We start from the raw sequence: 17,391 nt of genomic DNA, 5'->3' as shown, positions 1-17,391 counted from the left end.
AAGATTGAATCCTTCGATGAAGGAAGTGGTAAGAAAGGAGGTGGTGAAACTTCTAGATGCGGGGATAATTTATCATATTTTCGATAGTCCATGGGTTAGCCCGGTACAAGTGGTTCTGAAGAAGTGAGGTATCATGGTGATAAAGAATGAGAGTAATGAATTGATACCAACTAGGACGGTCACGGGCTGGAAAGTGTGCATTGATTACCAGAAATTGAATAAGGGGACAAGGAATGATCGTTTTCCACTTCCTTTCATTGATCAGATATTGGAAAGGTTGGCAGGGCATGCCTATTATTGTTTCCCAAATGGGTATTCAGGATATAATCAGATTGCCATCGCTCTTGAGGATCAAGAGAAGACAACCTTCACTTGTCCATATGGCACATTTGCTTATCGAAGGATGCCCTTTGGGTTATGCAATGCACCAGTGACATTTCAAAGATGCATGATGTCGATCTTTGGAGATATGATAGAACAATTTATAGAAGTCTTCATGGACGACTTCTCAGTTTTTGGTTCATCTTTTGACAACTGCTTATCCAATCTTTCTCTTGTTTTGCAGTGATGTAAGGAGACAAACTTGGTACTCAATTGGGAGAAGTGCCACTTCATGGTCCAGAAGGGAATAGTGCTTGGTCATAGAATTTCAAAAGATGGAATGGAAGTAGACCGAGCAAAGATAGAAGTGATTGAGAAGCTACCACCACCATCAAATGTTAAAGCAATTCAAAGTTTCTTGGGGCATGCGAGGTTTTATAGACAATTCATCAAGGACTTTTCTAAGATTTCTAAACCCCTTTGCAATTTGTTAATTAAAGATGTTGCTTTTGATTTTAATGATGAATGCATGCATGCCTTTCTAACTCTAAAAACATTATTAGTATCTGCACCTATTATTGTAGTTCCCCATTGGGGACTACCATTTGAATTGATGTGCGATGCTAGTGATTTTGCTCTAGGAGTAGTGTTAGGACAAAGGAAAAACAAAGTGTTGCATGTAATTCAGTATGCTAGCAAAACACTCACTGATGCACAATTGAATTACACCACCACTGAAAAAGAATTATTGGCTATGGTTTTTGCTTTTGACAAATTTCATTCATATTTGTTAGGTGCAAAGGTGATCGCCTATACAGACCATTCAGCACTCAAGCACTTATTGGCAAAGCAAGAAGCAAAACCTCGGTTGATAAGATGGATCCTATTGCTTCAAGAGTTTGAGTTAGAAATTGGAGATAAGAAGGGGTCAGAAAATGTGGTGGCAGGTCACTTGTCAAGGATTGAGAGACCAATCCAGGGAAATGAAAAGGAAATTCCAATTAGAGAAACATTTCCAGATGAGAAATTGATGAGAGTGGATGAAGCACCATGGTATGCAGATTTTGCAAATTATTTGTCATCAGGGGTGCTCCCAATTAGAATGACTTTCCAACAAAAGCGAAAATTCTTCTCAGATTTAAAGTATTACTTTTGGGAAGAGCCATTTTTGTACAGACACTACATTGATCAAATGATACGTAGATGTGTCTCGGAGGAGGAAATGGAAAGCATTCTACGGCATTGTCACGAGGGGGAAGTGGGTGGCCATTTTGGAGGAGCTAGGACAGCAGCCAAGGTTCTTCAATCTGGGTTTTATTGGCCAACCCTTTTTAAGGATTCTTTCCGAATGGTTCAGGAGTGCGACCAATGTCAACGAAGTGGTAATATTTCAAAAAGGGATGAGATGCCGTTGAGCAACATCCTTGTGGTTGAGCTGTTTGATGTGTGGGGGATTGACTTCATGGGTCCCTTCCCAAATTCTTTTGGGAACACATATATTTTGGTGGTGGTGGACTATGAATCGAAGTGGGTGGATGTAACGCCCCACTTGAGGTACATAGTTAAGTTATGGTGTATTGCTTAAATGTTTATTGTTTTGTTTTTATTTGGGTCGATATATTGTTAATATTGGTTGGTAGGCCCTTAGTTGAATTTTTGTTAAAGTTATTTTGCAAAAAATGTAGAGAAAATCCCTTAAACTTTCATTAGGGTAAAATGGTCTTTTCACTCAAAATTAGTTGAACTTGTGGGGAGTGAAAAGAGATAGAATTTAATAGAGAATGCATTAAAAATGAGGGCATTATTGTAATTGACTAAGGGACATAGATGGAATTTCTAAGAAAGAGCAAGGGCAAAATGGGAAAGTGTGGTTATAAATTAAAGTGTTAAGGGTTTGAAACCCTCATTTTCGTTCATTACCCCCCACACTCCTCCTCCTTTTTTCTCTCAAATTTTCATTCACTTTTCCAAGGAATTGAGGGCTTTTGAGTAGATTTTCATAGGGTTTTGATTCAAGGCATCAAAGGAAGGAATCAAGCTCTTTATCTATGATTTATTTGTGTAAAGTTTGAGTTCTTATGAAGTTTATGCTAGGGTTAGAGAAGATTGGAATCCAACAAGAATAGAGAGCTTAGGAGAGACTACTCAAGCACAAGGTAAGTAAATTCCACTCAAAATCCAACTCAAGCTAAAATTTAAGAATTCAAGTGAGTTGAGATTTCTTCTAAATATGCATTGTTTGATTATTGAGAAATTGAGATGAGATTGATGATGAATTTGTTTGTTGTTGGATATATTTGAATATGAGAAGTTATGTAGATTTGATGATGGGTTGAATAATGGAAGAATTGGAGAAATTTTGTGGAGTGTGTTTGCCATGTAGGTATGTGATGCTACAAGAGAGTTTTTCTCTCATTTTGGATGGTTTGAGAACTAAATGGAATGATAATTGAATTAGGGTTTGTTAGCACAATTAATGTTTGATGAAATGCCTAAGTGAAAAAATGTTACCAAACTGCCTGTCACAGCCGTGACTTTCTGAGTGATTTTTGGGCATCTTACGGATTGAACTGTGTTAGACCAAAACATAACAGTGGGAGCCCTGTCTCTAAGCTTTAAAACGAGACCAAAATCGAGCAATCTGACGTGTATAACTCAAGTTATGCCTTCTTGAGTGTGACCTGCGCAGAATGACAGTTTTGATGCAATATTGCATTTGTGCATTTCAAAAGTGCATTAAGTAAGAAACTTTAAGCATGAACCATCCTTATGCATTAATTGTGCATTGAGAAGTAGTTGGAAAGAGTAGAGACTTTGTGAATGGGCTACTCCAAAGTAAAGAGAGGAGAAAATCTAAGAATGGGTTGGTGCTTTGTGAACTCTAACCGGAAGTCACGAAGGGGGTTGGTGCTCTTGTGAACTCCAACCGGAAGTCACGAAGAGTGGGTTGGTGCTTTGTGAACTCCACCCGGCCATGCCTCGGTAAGATGAGGCCGTGACATTCCAGTGAGAAAGAATGAGAAAATATAAGAAAGAATAGAGGAAGAGAAAGAGTAGAAGTCACGAAGATGGGTGGGTGCTTTGTGTCTCCACTCAGCCGTGCCTCCGGTAAGATGAGGCCGTGACATACAACAGAAAGTTATAGAAAAGAGCTATGTGAAAGAGAAACAGAAAGAGAAAATAAATGAGATGAGAAGAGTGTAAGGAAAGAATTAAGAGAAAGAGTTACGGGGATAGACGAGTAGAGGATTTACTTACTGAGCATTATTTTGTGCTCACCCCGTTGTTTTTCTTTGTGTTTGCAGGATCTAGGTGAGGACGCGGTCGGATGGGCATCGGCAAGCGAGGAGTAATAGCTACACTGTCCACTATTTTTGATAACTTTTACTTATGATGCCTTACTTTGTATAAAGAATGATTAAATGTATTAAAAGAAAATTGTGGGCCCATTTACTTTTGCTAATATAGATATATTTACTTGATGTATTTCTATACGTATCCTAGTATGAAGCAGTTATTACAGTGGAAGCAGTTGCATTGCTGTCTAATGATGCCAGGGTAGTGATTAATTTTGTGAGAAAGAATATTTTCTCAAGATTTGGGCCACCATGGGCAATCATTAGTGATGGACGATCCCATTTTTGCAATAGGCAATTGGATGCACTTTTGGGAAAGTATGGAGTGAAGCATAGAGTTGCAACACCTTACCATCCATAGACGAGCGGGCAAGTGGAACTGTCTAACACAGAACTTAAAGAAATTTTAGAAAAGACAGTTAATGCATCTAGGAAAGATTGGTTATAGAAATTGGATGATGCATTATCGGCCTACCGAATTGCATTTAAGACTCCAATTGGTATGTCTCCATTTAGGATGGTCTATGGGAAAGCATGTCACTTACCAGTAGAACTCGAGCATAGGGTATACTGGGCAGTCAAGCTGCTAAACATGGACTTAAGAGCTGCTGGGCAGGAAAGGATGCTTACTTTGAATGAACTCAATGAGTTCCATCTCGAAGCATATGAGAATGCTCGAATTTACAAAGAGAAGACAAAAAGGTGGCATGACAAGCATATCAGGAAGAAGAACTTTGAAGTGGGTCAGAAAGTGTTGTTGTTCAATTCTAGACTTAGGCTCTTCCCCAGAAAACTTTAAGTCTAGATGGTCCAGACCATTCACAGTTACAAGAATTCACTCATCCGGAGTGGTGGAAGTTACACATGAAGAAAAGGGAGCTGTTACAGTCAATGGACAAAGATTGAAGCCATACATTGATGGGGTGATGAGTTGCAAGTCCATCTCGATCCGGCTTGACATTCCGACTTAAGGAATTGAGAGAGTCAAGCTTTCGACTATAAACAAGCTCTCCTTGGGAGGCAACCCAACTGTTTTCATTTATTTATCTTTGTCATTGTTTTGTAGTTGTTTAGTTTTTGTTTGATTGTGTTTATGAAGTTTAGTTTGTGTGTTTTTGGATGTTTTAGGTGAAATTGCGAATCAAGGTGGAAAACTGAATCTTCCAGTTTTCGCCGCGGTGAAGCAATTTTTGAAAATATTTGGTAGGCGAAAGGTTCCAGACCTCGTCGCAGCAAAAATTTTTCTTCGCCGTGGCGCCATTCTCTCAGTAAAGTTTCGCCGCGGCGACAAATTTGTCTTCGCCGTGGCGAGAGAAATGTGAGCGAAATTGACTAAGGGATCTTTGCCACGACAAAGATTGTTCTTTGCCAAGGCGAGGTACTCCTTGTATTTTTTCGCCGCGGCGGAGAAATTCTCTTCGCCGCGGCATCGACTGGGTTTTAAAAACCCTAGAATTCAATTGATGAACTTCGCCATGGCGAAGTCTGCTTTTATAAATTCTCACTTTCTTTCTTCATTTTTCACACAGCTTTTCAAATCCATTTGAGAGAAAAATTTTCCAACTTCAATCCAAAGCATTCCTAGTGATTTCCCAACCAAATTTCTCACTCCTTAACCCTCCTAAACACCAAAACAACTCATTTCAACAACAATCTTTGCGAAAAATTCACAAAATTTTTGAGTTCAAGAAATTGGGGGTTTTGCAATCTAGGCTTATTTTGGCTCAATTGGTGGCGAATACTCCTTAGTTTGGGTAAGATTTCACGTTCTATAAGCTTTTTATCTCAAAAATTTCGAGTTTTGATTTGTAGATCTAAAATTTTTTTATTGTTGGTTGAGTTGTGGAATTTTTGTGCTTATGAGTGTTGATGTTGTTTGAGGAAGGATTGATTGTGCATTGTGTGGTATTGAGGAGTGTGGGTTTTAAATTTTGGATTGTTTGGTTGAAGTTGGAAAAATCATAGTTTGGGGGTTGAGGTGAAATTTTTTGGAAGTGTTGTCAATTTTTGCAGGATTGAATTGGTTGTTGTAGGACACTTAGGTTTGAATCTTTGAGTTGCATTGTTGAGTTGAAGTGTAGTTTTGGAGAAAATGCCGCTCAAAGTCAAGGTACCATCCAACGGCAACGGAAAAGGAAAGAAAGTAGATGATCGGTTTATAAACGAAAAGGCTCAGAAAAACTATGAGGCAGCAACCAAAAGGAAAGACAAGGGATTTATCCCTAAGCTTGGACTGACTGCAAACCAAGCTGATGAGTAAAGTCAAGGGAGAAGTTGGGATGACTTTATGAGTGAACCCGAACATACGACTGTGGAACCACTAGTGAGAGAGTTTTATGCCAACCTCCTTGAATGTGTTGAGGGGGTTGTTTTTATGAAGGGTACTGATGTGGCATTCATGGCAAAGGTCATCAATGATTTCTATGGCTTACCTCAAATTGACCATGATGAATATGAGGAGTTTAGGAGGACACAAAAAAGAGATGAGGTGATTCTTAGGACCATAGGGAAACTAAATGCCTCTTGGGATATTTCAAAGAAGGGCAAGAAAACCATTAAGGGGACTAGTTTAACACCAATGGCTCGGTTGTGGCAGTATTTTATTTGTGCTAGGATGATGTCGGAGATGCACTATAGTACAGTGACGTATGAGAATGCACTTTTGTTGTATTCTATTGCCACAGGAAAGAGAATGGACATGGGGAACATCATCTTGACGAGTATCCAACTAGCAGCCAAACTAGGGCGAGGCAGTTTTTCATTCCCACAACTCATTACAGAGTTGTGCACTAAAGCAGGAATCGAGGTACATTTTGATGAGCCACTGATCCATGCTGCCCCAGTCCTCGACACAACATACTTCTGCAAACATCTTGCACCTCAACCAGAAGAAGGGCCCAGATCAGGCACCAAGAAAAGGAGAACAATAGCAGTTGCCACCGCATCCGGTTCAACAGTCCCAATGAGAGAAATGATGCAGAAAATGATGGGTTTGATGAAAAGGATGGAGCAACATCACGGGTGGCTGGCAGAGCAGGCCAGGAAGACACATGAGCTGCAAATTACTGCTGCAACAATGTCAAGATTGATACTTCAGAACACTAGTGGGAAGACTGGGATTCAGATGAGTGGATGGGCTCCAATTCAGAAGAGGATGACGCTGAGGAAGAGGAGGAGGCCGAAGAATGAGCACCTGAGCACCTGTTTTAGTTTTCGTTATTTTTATTTGTTTAGTTGTTTCTTTTTTTCTTTTATCTTGAACATTGAACCCAGTTGATATTTTTGTTTGGGATTGTGTTAGTTGTTTCATTCTTGTTTTAATTTCTAGTTAATGTAAAGACAAGATTAGGGTTGTAATACTTTCATACTAGTCAGTGGATTTTTCTAACATAGTGGACACCATAGTTTTCAATTGTTTTTACAGAATTTGAGTGATGAAAAAGCCGAGGACCGGGTGTGCACAATGTTGAGTGGAACTTCAACTTCACGAATTAATCAGGGAACTATCTTGCACCTTTTTCTAATTCGATTTCTATTCCTAATATATGCATAATGTGACATTGGGGACAATGTCATCTTTAGTTTGGGGGTAGGAAAAATTTTAAAAATTTTTTATTTTTGTTTCAGTTACGTTTGTGTTTTTATTGTGGTTGCCAATGATGAATTGCATAAGTCCATGATGAGACTAGGATTGTTGGGTTTTTATTGTTGAAAAATGTTAAGCATTGCCTCAAGTTTATGTTTATTGACTGAATTTTGATTGAGGTTTGTTGAGTGGTTCAACCACCATTTTCATTTATTTCAGCATACTTAGATTCATTTTATGTGATTAGGTAAAGTTTGATAATGTTGGTGGATTCTAGAACCTAGTAGGGAAGTGCTTGAGGCGAAATTCTAGGATTAGACATTGTTGAGGAAATGATTTAGGCATTTTTCGGAACGTTTGAGCCTTTCTAGCTGACCCATGAATGAATTTGTCTCTAGTCACCATTTGAACCTTGTGAGATTATCATTGCTTTATTTTCTTTGCAAACCTAAAGTTGCCCAATCCAATTACCATAAACACTTTATCGTACCCTTAGGAGAATTTTGGGCCTAATGCAACACAAAGAAAGTGAAGAGTTGTGCGAATCACTAAAAGACCAGTTTGGGGCTTGTGAGAAGGGCGATGAGAATAAGAGAGGTAATTGACCTCAATTCGATTGATTGTTATTATTTTCATACGAAAAAAAAAAATTGCTTTAGTTCAATTCAAAATCAAAATAAGGAATGCATAAGTTTGAGGGGTGTAAAATGGTTGACACTTTGATTGGTGGTTTAGAAGAAGTGGAGATTGATGTGAGTTGTAGTGTTTGCATGAGGAAAACTGAGTTCTCTTACTTTGTTTATCCTATCCTTTTTCTTGAAACCCACTACCCGAGCCAAACGTTACAAGCTTGTAAAGACCTGTTGATTCTTAGCGATGTCTAGTCTACATTAGTGGAGAGTAGTTCGATAATTAGGCCTATGGAGTATGCCACCATTTGATAAACTTTTCATTTCTACATAAAATAATCCGAGAAGTTGGAATGCGGATTGAAGTGGGGATCACCTACTCGGTGGACCGATTGAGAAAGACAGTCGATGTAGCTTATAACTTCTTGGAGTGTTGAACATTTTCTGATAATATTTTTTCAACAACCTATGAGACTTGTGTGATTTCTAGGCAATTCGTATGTTGAGTTTGAGTCTAATTTGTGTTTGTTCATCTTTCAGTTTGTTGTGTTGTGTTTTTTGTTTTTGGTTGTTTATTGCTTTTCTTTCGTTAAGTTTTGTACCTTATGCTCAGGGACAAGCATGTCTGTAGTTTGGGGGTATTTGATAATCCGTGGATTATACCGTTTTTATTAGACTTTTTAGTCGGATTTTAGATACTTCTTAGTTCATTTTGACCTAAATTGCTACTTAATTCTTTATATTTTGTGTTTCAGGCTAAAATGGACATTTATTGCAAATAATGAGCGAATTGGAGTTTTTGGACTCAGAAGTGAGCGAACCTTAGAAGTTGGGAAAGTTCTGAAGTAGAGTGGAGCACTAAGAAGCAAGCAGAGGGCAATTCTATAAATTCAGAATTTCAGATGAAGCTTCGCCGCGACGAAGAGAGTTGCGCACGAGGGTTTATTTCACTTCGTCGCCGTGGCAAAGTCTGCGAATTCCAAAACGCACAATTTCATTTTTAGGCATTTTCCTAGGGTTTTGGGCTAGGTATAGAAGAAAAACTTAGTCATTTTTTGTAGGGGGTGGTTCGTTTTTAGAGAGAGAGCAGCTATTTTCATTCTCTTAGGTTGAATTTAGGTGAACTTTGATCGAAAAGGGTGAAGATTTGAGATTAAAACCAGTGGATTCATCATTTGGGGAGATCTCTTGTCCTTTCTCTTATTTTCATTATTTTGAACATTGGGTTTTTTCGTTTCTTTTGTTTGTGTTGTTGATTTAGCTATGAACTAACCCATTTTGGGTTAGGGTTTTGATGTAATTTGGAATTCCATGGGTTAAGTAATTGATTGTTATTATTTTCATATGATGTTGCTTTGATTGTGTGATTATTCTGAATTTATTGTTTTTATGTGATAAACATGATGAGATTGAGAAATAATTCATGTTAAGCTTCTTGGGTAATCACCATTGTAGTATTAAATGCTAGAGATAGATTTAAGAATCAATGAAATTAATCTAGGATTCTTTGTGCTTAATGAGCTTTGAACTATTAGTCTTCATTTTGTTGGGTGCGGAAGTTTAATAGGGAAGAGTAAGGAAATATAGCCTGAGAAGGTATATTTTACACTTTAGAGAGTTCGATTCACAATCAATGCATGTGAATATGGAATTAGTATAATCCTTAGGTTTAACCCATAGAGTCCGAATGAAGTCAAAACTCTACCCGTTTGTTTGAATTGATTTTATCCGTGTTTTAAACTTGCTTTCATAATTTAGTTTTGAATATTTAGAAATTTTGATTTAGTTTAGTTTAAAATTCTCCCATCAATCCAAACAACTCGATTGCTCCAACTTGAAAACAGTAGAAAAACTTAGTGCTTAGCCACCAATCCTCATGGGAACGATACTCACTCATCACTTTATTACTTGTGCGACTAGTACACTTGCTACATTTGCATGTTTATGAAATCACACATCAGTTACTGACCCTAGTGTAGGATTGAACCAATGTAGTCCACACGAAGACAACCTCAAGGAACTAAAGAGGGATGTGCTATATCCTCTTTAGCTTTTAAGACCAAGATGAAAAATCAAATGAAATATTTTCTTCAAGCAAAAGAAATCTAGCGTGAGAAAGAAGAAAAGGGGTTGGAATATTTTGCTTTCAATAAATGAATGAATTACCTAAACAATTCACAAAGTGTTGCACTTATATAGTGCACACTTTGCCTTATTCCATCATGGAATGGGCTTAGGCTCTAACCCAAACACCCCTTGTATCCAAACAGCCCCTTTAAGATATTTTAATTTTAATTATTGTTGTTATTTCAATTATATTCAATTAATATATATATTTCATATCTTAACATTTAACAATAGCAATAATTCATTTAAATATATGCAGACACATATTTAAATATAATTTCACTCATTTAATTTAATTAACAAATTAAATAAAGGCTACGACCTTAACAAATTTAATTACACTGTGAAATTAACAAAATACTCTTTCCCCTAAAAAGACAAAAAACGTCCTTCTTACAAACTGGTTCTTAAATTATCTTCTATGTGTCTGACCTGTAGGCTCCTTATCATACCGGCAGTGTGTAGTATCACGATTAACACCAATTAATCGTCTCACTACACACAGACCAAGATTGGCCCCTAGCAAGGCATCATGGCCACCCGATAGATTCAGATTCAGCTAAGCAGCTACCTGTCAACGATATGGTTACTGTGCAATCTAATCCTTTCATCATCTGTTATCTCGATGAAACAGAGGCATAGAAATAGTGTCAACCTCGGTTACTCTCGATATGTATGTATTTAGTTATTGGACCAATGACTTGAATAATAATCTGGATAGAGCAACAACTCAATCCCATGTGGCCACAGTTTTAGTGTCACTGCCATTTACTGAATTACGCCATGAGATAACTTCTCCCGTACCCGAGAGTGATAAATCTTTTGTTTATCCACCATAGTCTTGATACACTCCTTGATGTAGCCAATCACCACCGTATTGACAGCTCTGAATAGAACTACGTTAGGCTAGTGTCAAACTACACCAATCGGTGCACAAGGCACTCCAGTGATCTCAAGTCTAAGGATCACATGTACCACCATTCGTTGGAGGATTTGTTCCATAGACACTGGGGTTACCATCCATATGGACAGTAAGCGCCCATATGTTGCACCAGGTTATCACCTAACAACCTTGACAAGTGAGATCAGTCACTGCCTTTCGACAGAGTCGTTCAACACTATGATAGCCTTACCGTATTGTCTGTGCCCTCACTTTAGAACAATACTGGGGCTACGAACGTTTCTAGAATGGCCACCATATGTGCTCATAGGGTTCTCACTATCAAGATTTGAAACACTTGATACCCTCGTCACGGTTCTACCATTCTAAGGACATATATCAATACATATTGCAATAATAATGATTTACGCGATATAGAATAAAATGCCTTCAACTTGCAAAGGGTAAAAAGGTCTTTTCACTCAAAATTAGTTGAAATTGTAGGGAGTAAAAGAGAGAAATTTCATGGAGAATGCAATAAAAATGAGGGCATATGGTAATGACTAAGGGACATAGATGAAATTTTAAAGAAAGTGCAAGGGCAAAATGGGAAACTATATATATTTTTATGTATATCAAATTGAAGAGTGAAACCCTAGACACTTACCCATTTGCATGCCACTTTCACCTCCAATTCTCTCAAATTCTTCAATTCTTTCAGGAAATTCAAAGGTTTTTGGTGTTTTTGAGTGGATTTTCAATCTTAAGCTTCTATAGGTAAGTCCTTGCACTAAGAAGTGAATTTTAGTTTTTTAAAGCATTGATTTTGATGGTTTATGCTCATAGGATTTAAGGGAAAGGAGTTTGATAAAAGGGGATTCTTAAAGGGTGAATTTGCTCATATCAAAGGTAGTAAATCCTACCCTAAGTATGATTTAGTTATGTTGTGTAGAGAACTTTCTTTATGCCTAGAATAGTGTTATATGTAGAATGTGTGATGGATTTGGTGTTGAATAATGATTAGAACATCCATGAGAAGTTGTGTTGGTGTAGTTGTTATTTGATGAATGTTGGATGAGATTTGGAAGAATTGAAGTGAAATTTTGAAGTGGTGATTTTGGGCAGATTTGGTGTTAATTAGGAGGAGTTTATTCCAAATTGGGTGGCCTAAAATAGAGTAAAAGTAGCCAAATTAGTGTTATTTGTGCACCTTGAATTGTTTGATGAAATGCCAAGGGGAAGTGCATGTATTTGTATGATTATGTGTTACCTTGGGAGTGTTGTAGTGGTAGAAAAGGACATGTTTGCATTCTATAATGCATAATGCGTTTAAAATGTGAAGTTAGAAAGAATTATAAGCATGAAACCATCTACATGCATACATATTCATAAGAGCATGAAAATGCCCTAAAATATGTTAAAGAGAAAATAGAAAGAAATGAGAATATTAAATATATTCAAATCTGAATTTTTCTTAAAGAAGTGTAAAAAAAAAAAAAAAGATAAAAAAGAAGAGAAGGTTGTTGCGATGGGGAGCTGCGAGTGACATAGTCTCACATGCACGCCGTCTTTAGTGAGCGGCCTCAGAATTCAGAAAGAAGAAATGTACAGTCCGTTAGAAGTGTGTGGATGAGGACTGTACCCAAAATTAGAAAATTCACTCACACGGCCAAGGCTCCAAATCCATGCCTCAACCGAGTCCCATTGGCAAGAATAGAAAGAAAGAATAGAAAAGAAAGAAAGATTAGAAAGAATAGAAAAGAAAGAAAGAATAGAAAGAAAGACTAGAGAAGAAAGAAATAAATAAAGAAAAAGAAAACAGAATAAGAAAAATAGAAAAGAAAATGCATAATTTATGCATTTTTGCATTTGCATCATGAATATGCATAATACCATGCTCATCATCATGGGTAGTGAAAAATTTAGAAAACAGAGAGCAAAACAGAGAAAGAATAGAGAAAGAACAGAGAGAAGAACAGGGAAAGAATAGAGAATAATCGGGAAATGTGATGTAAGGAAAGAAAATTTGGAATTTTAAGCACCGAAGAGAGAGAAGGGTAGCATAGTGGGTTTACTTATTGAGACATTAGTGCTCACTCCGTTGTTTTTAATGTTTTGTAGGTAATAGGCGAGTTGCGGTCGCTCGGAACATCACGCAGTGGAAGGGTCGGGCTACACTGTTAAGTTGCTATTTTTGAGAACATTTTGTAAATATCTGTATATAAAGAAAAATTAAATATGGGCCCATACTTTATTACTCGTATATATATGTGTATTTTCTTATATATATTTTTAATGAGTTTTAGTGATTATTTTACGAGTATACTAGCTAGAAAGAAAGCATTACAATACCCTCATCATGATTCTACCATTCTAAGGACATATATCAATACATACAATGATGATTTACACGATATAGAATAAAATGCCTTTTATTGATCAATGAACATTATTACAAAGAGTCAATTCTACAATAATTGATTGGCTCTAGGGCATTTACTCTAACATCACAAGTGTTGTGCATGTTTTCAGGTGCAAAAAGGTGAACTATTCGTGCTTGTGTTGGTGTTTGGACATCCTGGACCCATTTGAGTGCAGATAAATTAAGGTGAGAGGCATGATTTCTTGAGCCGCAGCGAGAACATAGCATAATCCAAAGTGCACCCCAACGAAGAATTATGGCATTGCAGCACAATGTCGAAGGAATCCAAATGGCGTCCTAGCGCAATTTAACTGAGTCGCAACATGGTATGATTTTTTTTGAAGAAGAAATCACTTGGAAACGCGTCAGGGCGCAATTCAACTGCATCGCAGCTCAATCAAATTGCGTCGGGGTGCAAATCATGCATAATGTAAAAATGTCACATTTTCAACCCTAATTTCAACTACCAATATTCACAAGTTTTCCATTTTGTCTAAAAACTATATAAAGGCAACTTTAGTCTGTTTTTAAGAAGTTTTAGGTTTCATATACACATTTTAGGTTTGAACTACTCTTGGGGCTTCCTGGAAAGGAGGAGCTTGGACAGGAAAGGAGGTTCTCCTCCTCTCGTTCTCTTTTGTTCTTCACAATTATGGTTCCAAGTGTAATTGTTTCTTTTCATTTATGATGTATTTTGTTTTCTAGGGATTTGATGTAATCTAATTGAAGGCTTATGTCTTATTGTTATGTTATTTGTTTGATCCATTCTATTATGTTCTAGATTCATTCATTGCATTTAATTCAATCTTTAGTTGATATTAGGGCCTGATCAACCTTGATGTTAGTTAATTGATTGTATTAGATAAGATTGTGTATGGAATGATTGATTTGTAGCCTTGCTCAGGTATAGATTGGTTGTTGTCTTTAAGATTGTCTTGTGCTTAATGGGTTTTCGTTACTAGACTAGGCTATACGCCACTAGCTAGTTTAGTTGATGGAAACACTAGGTTATTCTGAATGGCTGTGATAATACCTTAGAAACGAGGGGCGTCGTCCTATCTTGATTAGCTCTGTGAATGGATAATTTGTGTTTATGCGAATTGGTTCCTTCATTATTTAGACTAGGCTATATGCACTAGCTAGTTTAAATGATGAAAGTACTAGGCTTAACTCGATGATGTACGAACCCTAGAATGGAGTGGAGAAAACAATAGTTTGACGATGAACATGTAGCTTGGTAATTAAGATTGAGTTAGAGCCCTAGGATTCTTTGTAGATTGATAGATTTAGATTTACTTTAGTGTCATTTATATGGTTTCTTTATTTCAACTCTTCTTGTTTTCACACGGGATAGTTCTTAGGATTACAAGAACACTTTCCAGTCTTTATGGGATTGACCCTTACTCGTGCACTATGCTGCGATATCGACTCGTGCACTTGCGAAGGATTAAACTTTGTATCTATCAAGTTTTTGGCACCGTTGTTGGGGACTGTTAAGTTGCTTTGTGATTTCTAGTGACTTTGCCTTGATTTATGATGCTTCTGTGCGTTTGATTTTTGTTTTATTTGTTTGTTTTATGCATGTTGATGTTTGGCTTCTTTTCAGTGTGCTTTGTTTCATTTTTCAGTATTTTATTTTGTGTGTTGTTTTCATTTTTGTAGATTATTGATTCTAGTTTATTTTTTCCAGGAAATTCATTTCATGCCGCGGCGTAATATGTTCATGTTGCAGCACATTTCGGCGTTATTAGCTTAAGAGTTTCGTTGTCACGCCGCTGTGCATGTCCCCAGCGCTGTGGCACATTTTGATGTTTGACGTACAACGTAGTCACCATGGTGCTATAGCGTGATTTCACCAAGCCATGGTGCATTTCGGCGCTTTTGATCGCAAGAAACCATGTCACGCCCCGGTACAAGGATCCATGCCATAGCGCATTTCGGCAATATTCATGTCCTGTTTTATTTTCTTTTGTTTCCATTTACTTTTTTTGTTTCTTATCTTTGTTTATTTACTTTTATTTTGTTTTTAGTTTAAACTTTATTTACTTTTATGTTGATTTCATTTTTTTTTACTTGTGTGTTTGTTTTAATTTTCGCAAACTTTTTGATGACTAACCAACAACATGGATTCTATTCCAAGACACCATGTGTTCTTTCTTTTGTGTAGGCAAATTTCATGTTGACTACGGGATGCGCATTCAATGGAGTTACTTCTGGTGCTTTATGATTTGTTAATCAAGGGGGTAACTCGTTTCTTTCCCTTTTCACCTCTACTTTGTGTTGATGGCTACATTGGAGACAATGTAGGAATTTGGTTAGGGGTGGGAAAGTATGAAATTTATGTTTGTGAATTCATGTTTATGCATGCCTATAAATTTTTTGTGAGTTTATGGAATTTTTGTGTTTCCTGGATTATGTCATTTGTCTATGATATAACATGATTGCATGACATGTAGTGAATAGGAGAGGTCAATTTTTACCCTAGTCAAAGAATTATTATGGCTGTTGGTTGTAATATCCCACTTGAGGTACGTATTTAAGATTTGCTGTATTAGTTAAAAGTTTATTGTTTCAACTTTAATTGAGTTTGTATGTTGAGTTGGTTGAATTGTTGCCTTGTAATTGGTTGAATTTTTGGTAAAGTTTGGAAAATCCAATCTTCGTCAGGGCGAAGAAGAAGCTTCGCCGCGGCGAGGAGGAGATTGCAACCACGGGTAGGTTCTGCCCTGTTTCGCCGGGGCGACGCAAAGTTCTTCGCCGCAGCGACGAGCCTAAGACAAAGTTTCTTGAGTTTTCTAGAGATTTCTTCTTTTGGGACACAATGACCATTCTACCCCTAATTAGTAGGAAAAGTGGGGAGTAAAATGAAAGGAAATTTAGTAGAGATTGTGTTTGGATGGGGGTGTATTTGTAAAGAATCAAAGGATATAGATGGAATTTCCAAGGAAGAGCAAGGGCAAAATGGGAAAGGATGCTTATAATATGAACTAAAAAGGGTTAAGTGTAGAGAAACCCTTTATTTCTTCATTCCACCGCCTCTTCCATTTGCCCATTTTCTCTCAATTTCTCCATCCAATCTTCCAAGATTTCTAAGGGATTTAAGAGGGGTTTTGAGTAGAGATTTCATCTAAAGCATCCTAAGGTAAGGATTCATGCTTTAGATGTGAGTTTTCTTATAATTGTAGTGAAGTCTTATTTGGTTGTTGCTGTCCTTGTGGTTGTTTTGAGTTGTAGAGAAGAGACAAGACCACAAAGGGAAGGAAAAGTGCTAAAGAAGTCATCTTTGCACAAGGTAAGTAAATCCAACCAAGTTGAGTTATGACTAAGCTTTGAGTAGAGACTTATTTTAATTATGTATGTACATGGTATACCTACTGAAAATTGAGATGAGATGTGTGCTTAGTCTTAGTAGTTGGGATTGATTAAATATGAGAAGTGTTGTTGATATGTGTATTGAGAATGGAGTTTGAGATGAAGTTTGAGAGATGTTGTGTAATCCTTTTTGGGAGTGCTTTTCTTGACAGGGATTATGAGTAATTGAGGGAGTTTTTCCCCAATTTAGATGGCTAGAAAAATGAAGTTTAGTAGTAATTTTCGTAGGGTGTTTATATGCACATGAGATGTTTGAGGAAATGCCTAAGTGAAATCTGCCCTGTCACTGCCGTAACTTTCTGAGTAATTTTTGAGTATCTTACGGTTCGAACTGGGCTGAGACCAAAACAGAGAAGTTGTAGCCCTGTTTCTAAGCTTTGAAACGAGACCAGAACCGTAGTAATCCGAGGTGTATAGCATAAGTTATGGCCGTTTTAGTGTGACTGGTGCAGAATGACTGTTTTGAGGAAATCTTGTAGTTGGCATTTCATTAGTGCATTAGGGAGCATGAGATAGCTCTACACCTTTGTTTATACACTTGAGAAGTAGCTTGAGATTTAGTATAGAATGTGAGTATAAGTTCTTTAAGAGTTAAGAGAATAGAGTAGGTTGTGCGATGGGGAACCCGTGAGTAATGGGTAGAGTATTCCCGCATGTACGCCGCATTGAGAGAGCGGCATGAGTATCAGATAGAGAAA

This window comes from Pistacia vera, unplaced genomic scaffold (genome assembly GCF_008641045.1).
Source record: "Pistacia vera cultivar Batoury unplaced genomic scaffold, PisVer_v2 Contig228, whole genome shotgun sequence".
NCBI classification, from domain to species: domain Eukaryota; kingdom Viridiplantae; phylum Streptophyta; class Magnoliopsida; order Sapindales; family Anacardiaceae; genus Pistacia; species Pistacia vera.
The sequence above is the reverse complement of the archived record's forward strand: the minus strand, read 5'-3'. Positions refer to the sequence as shown.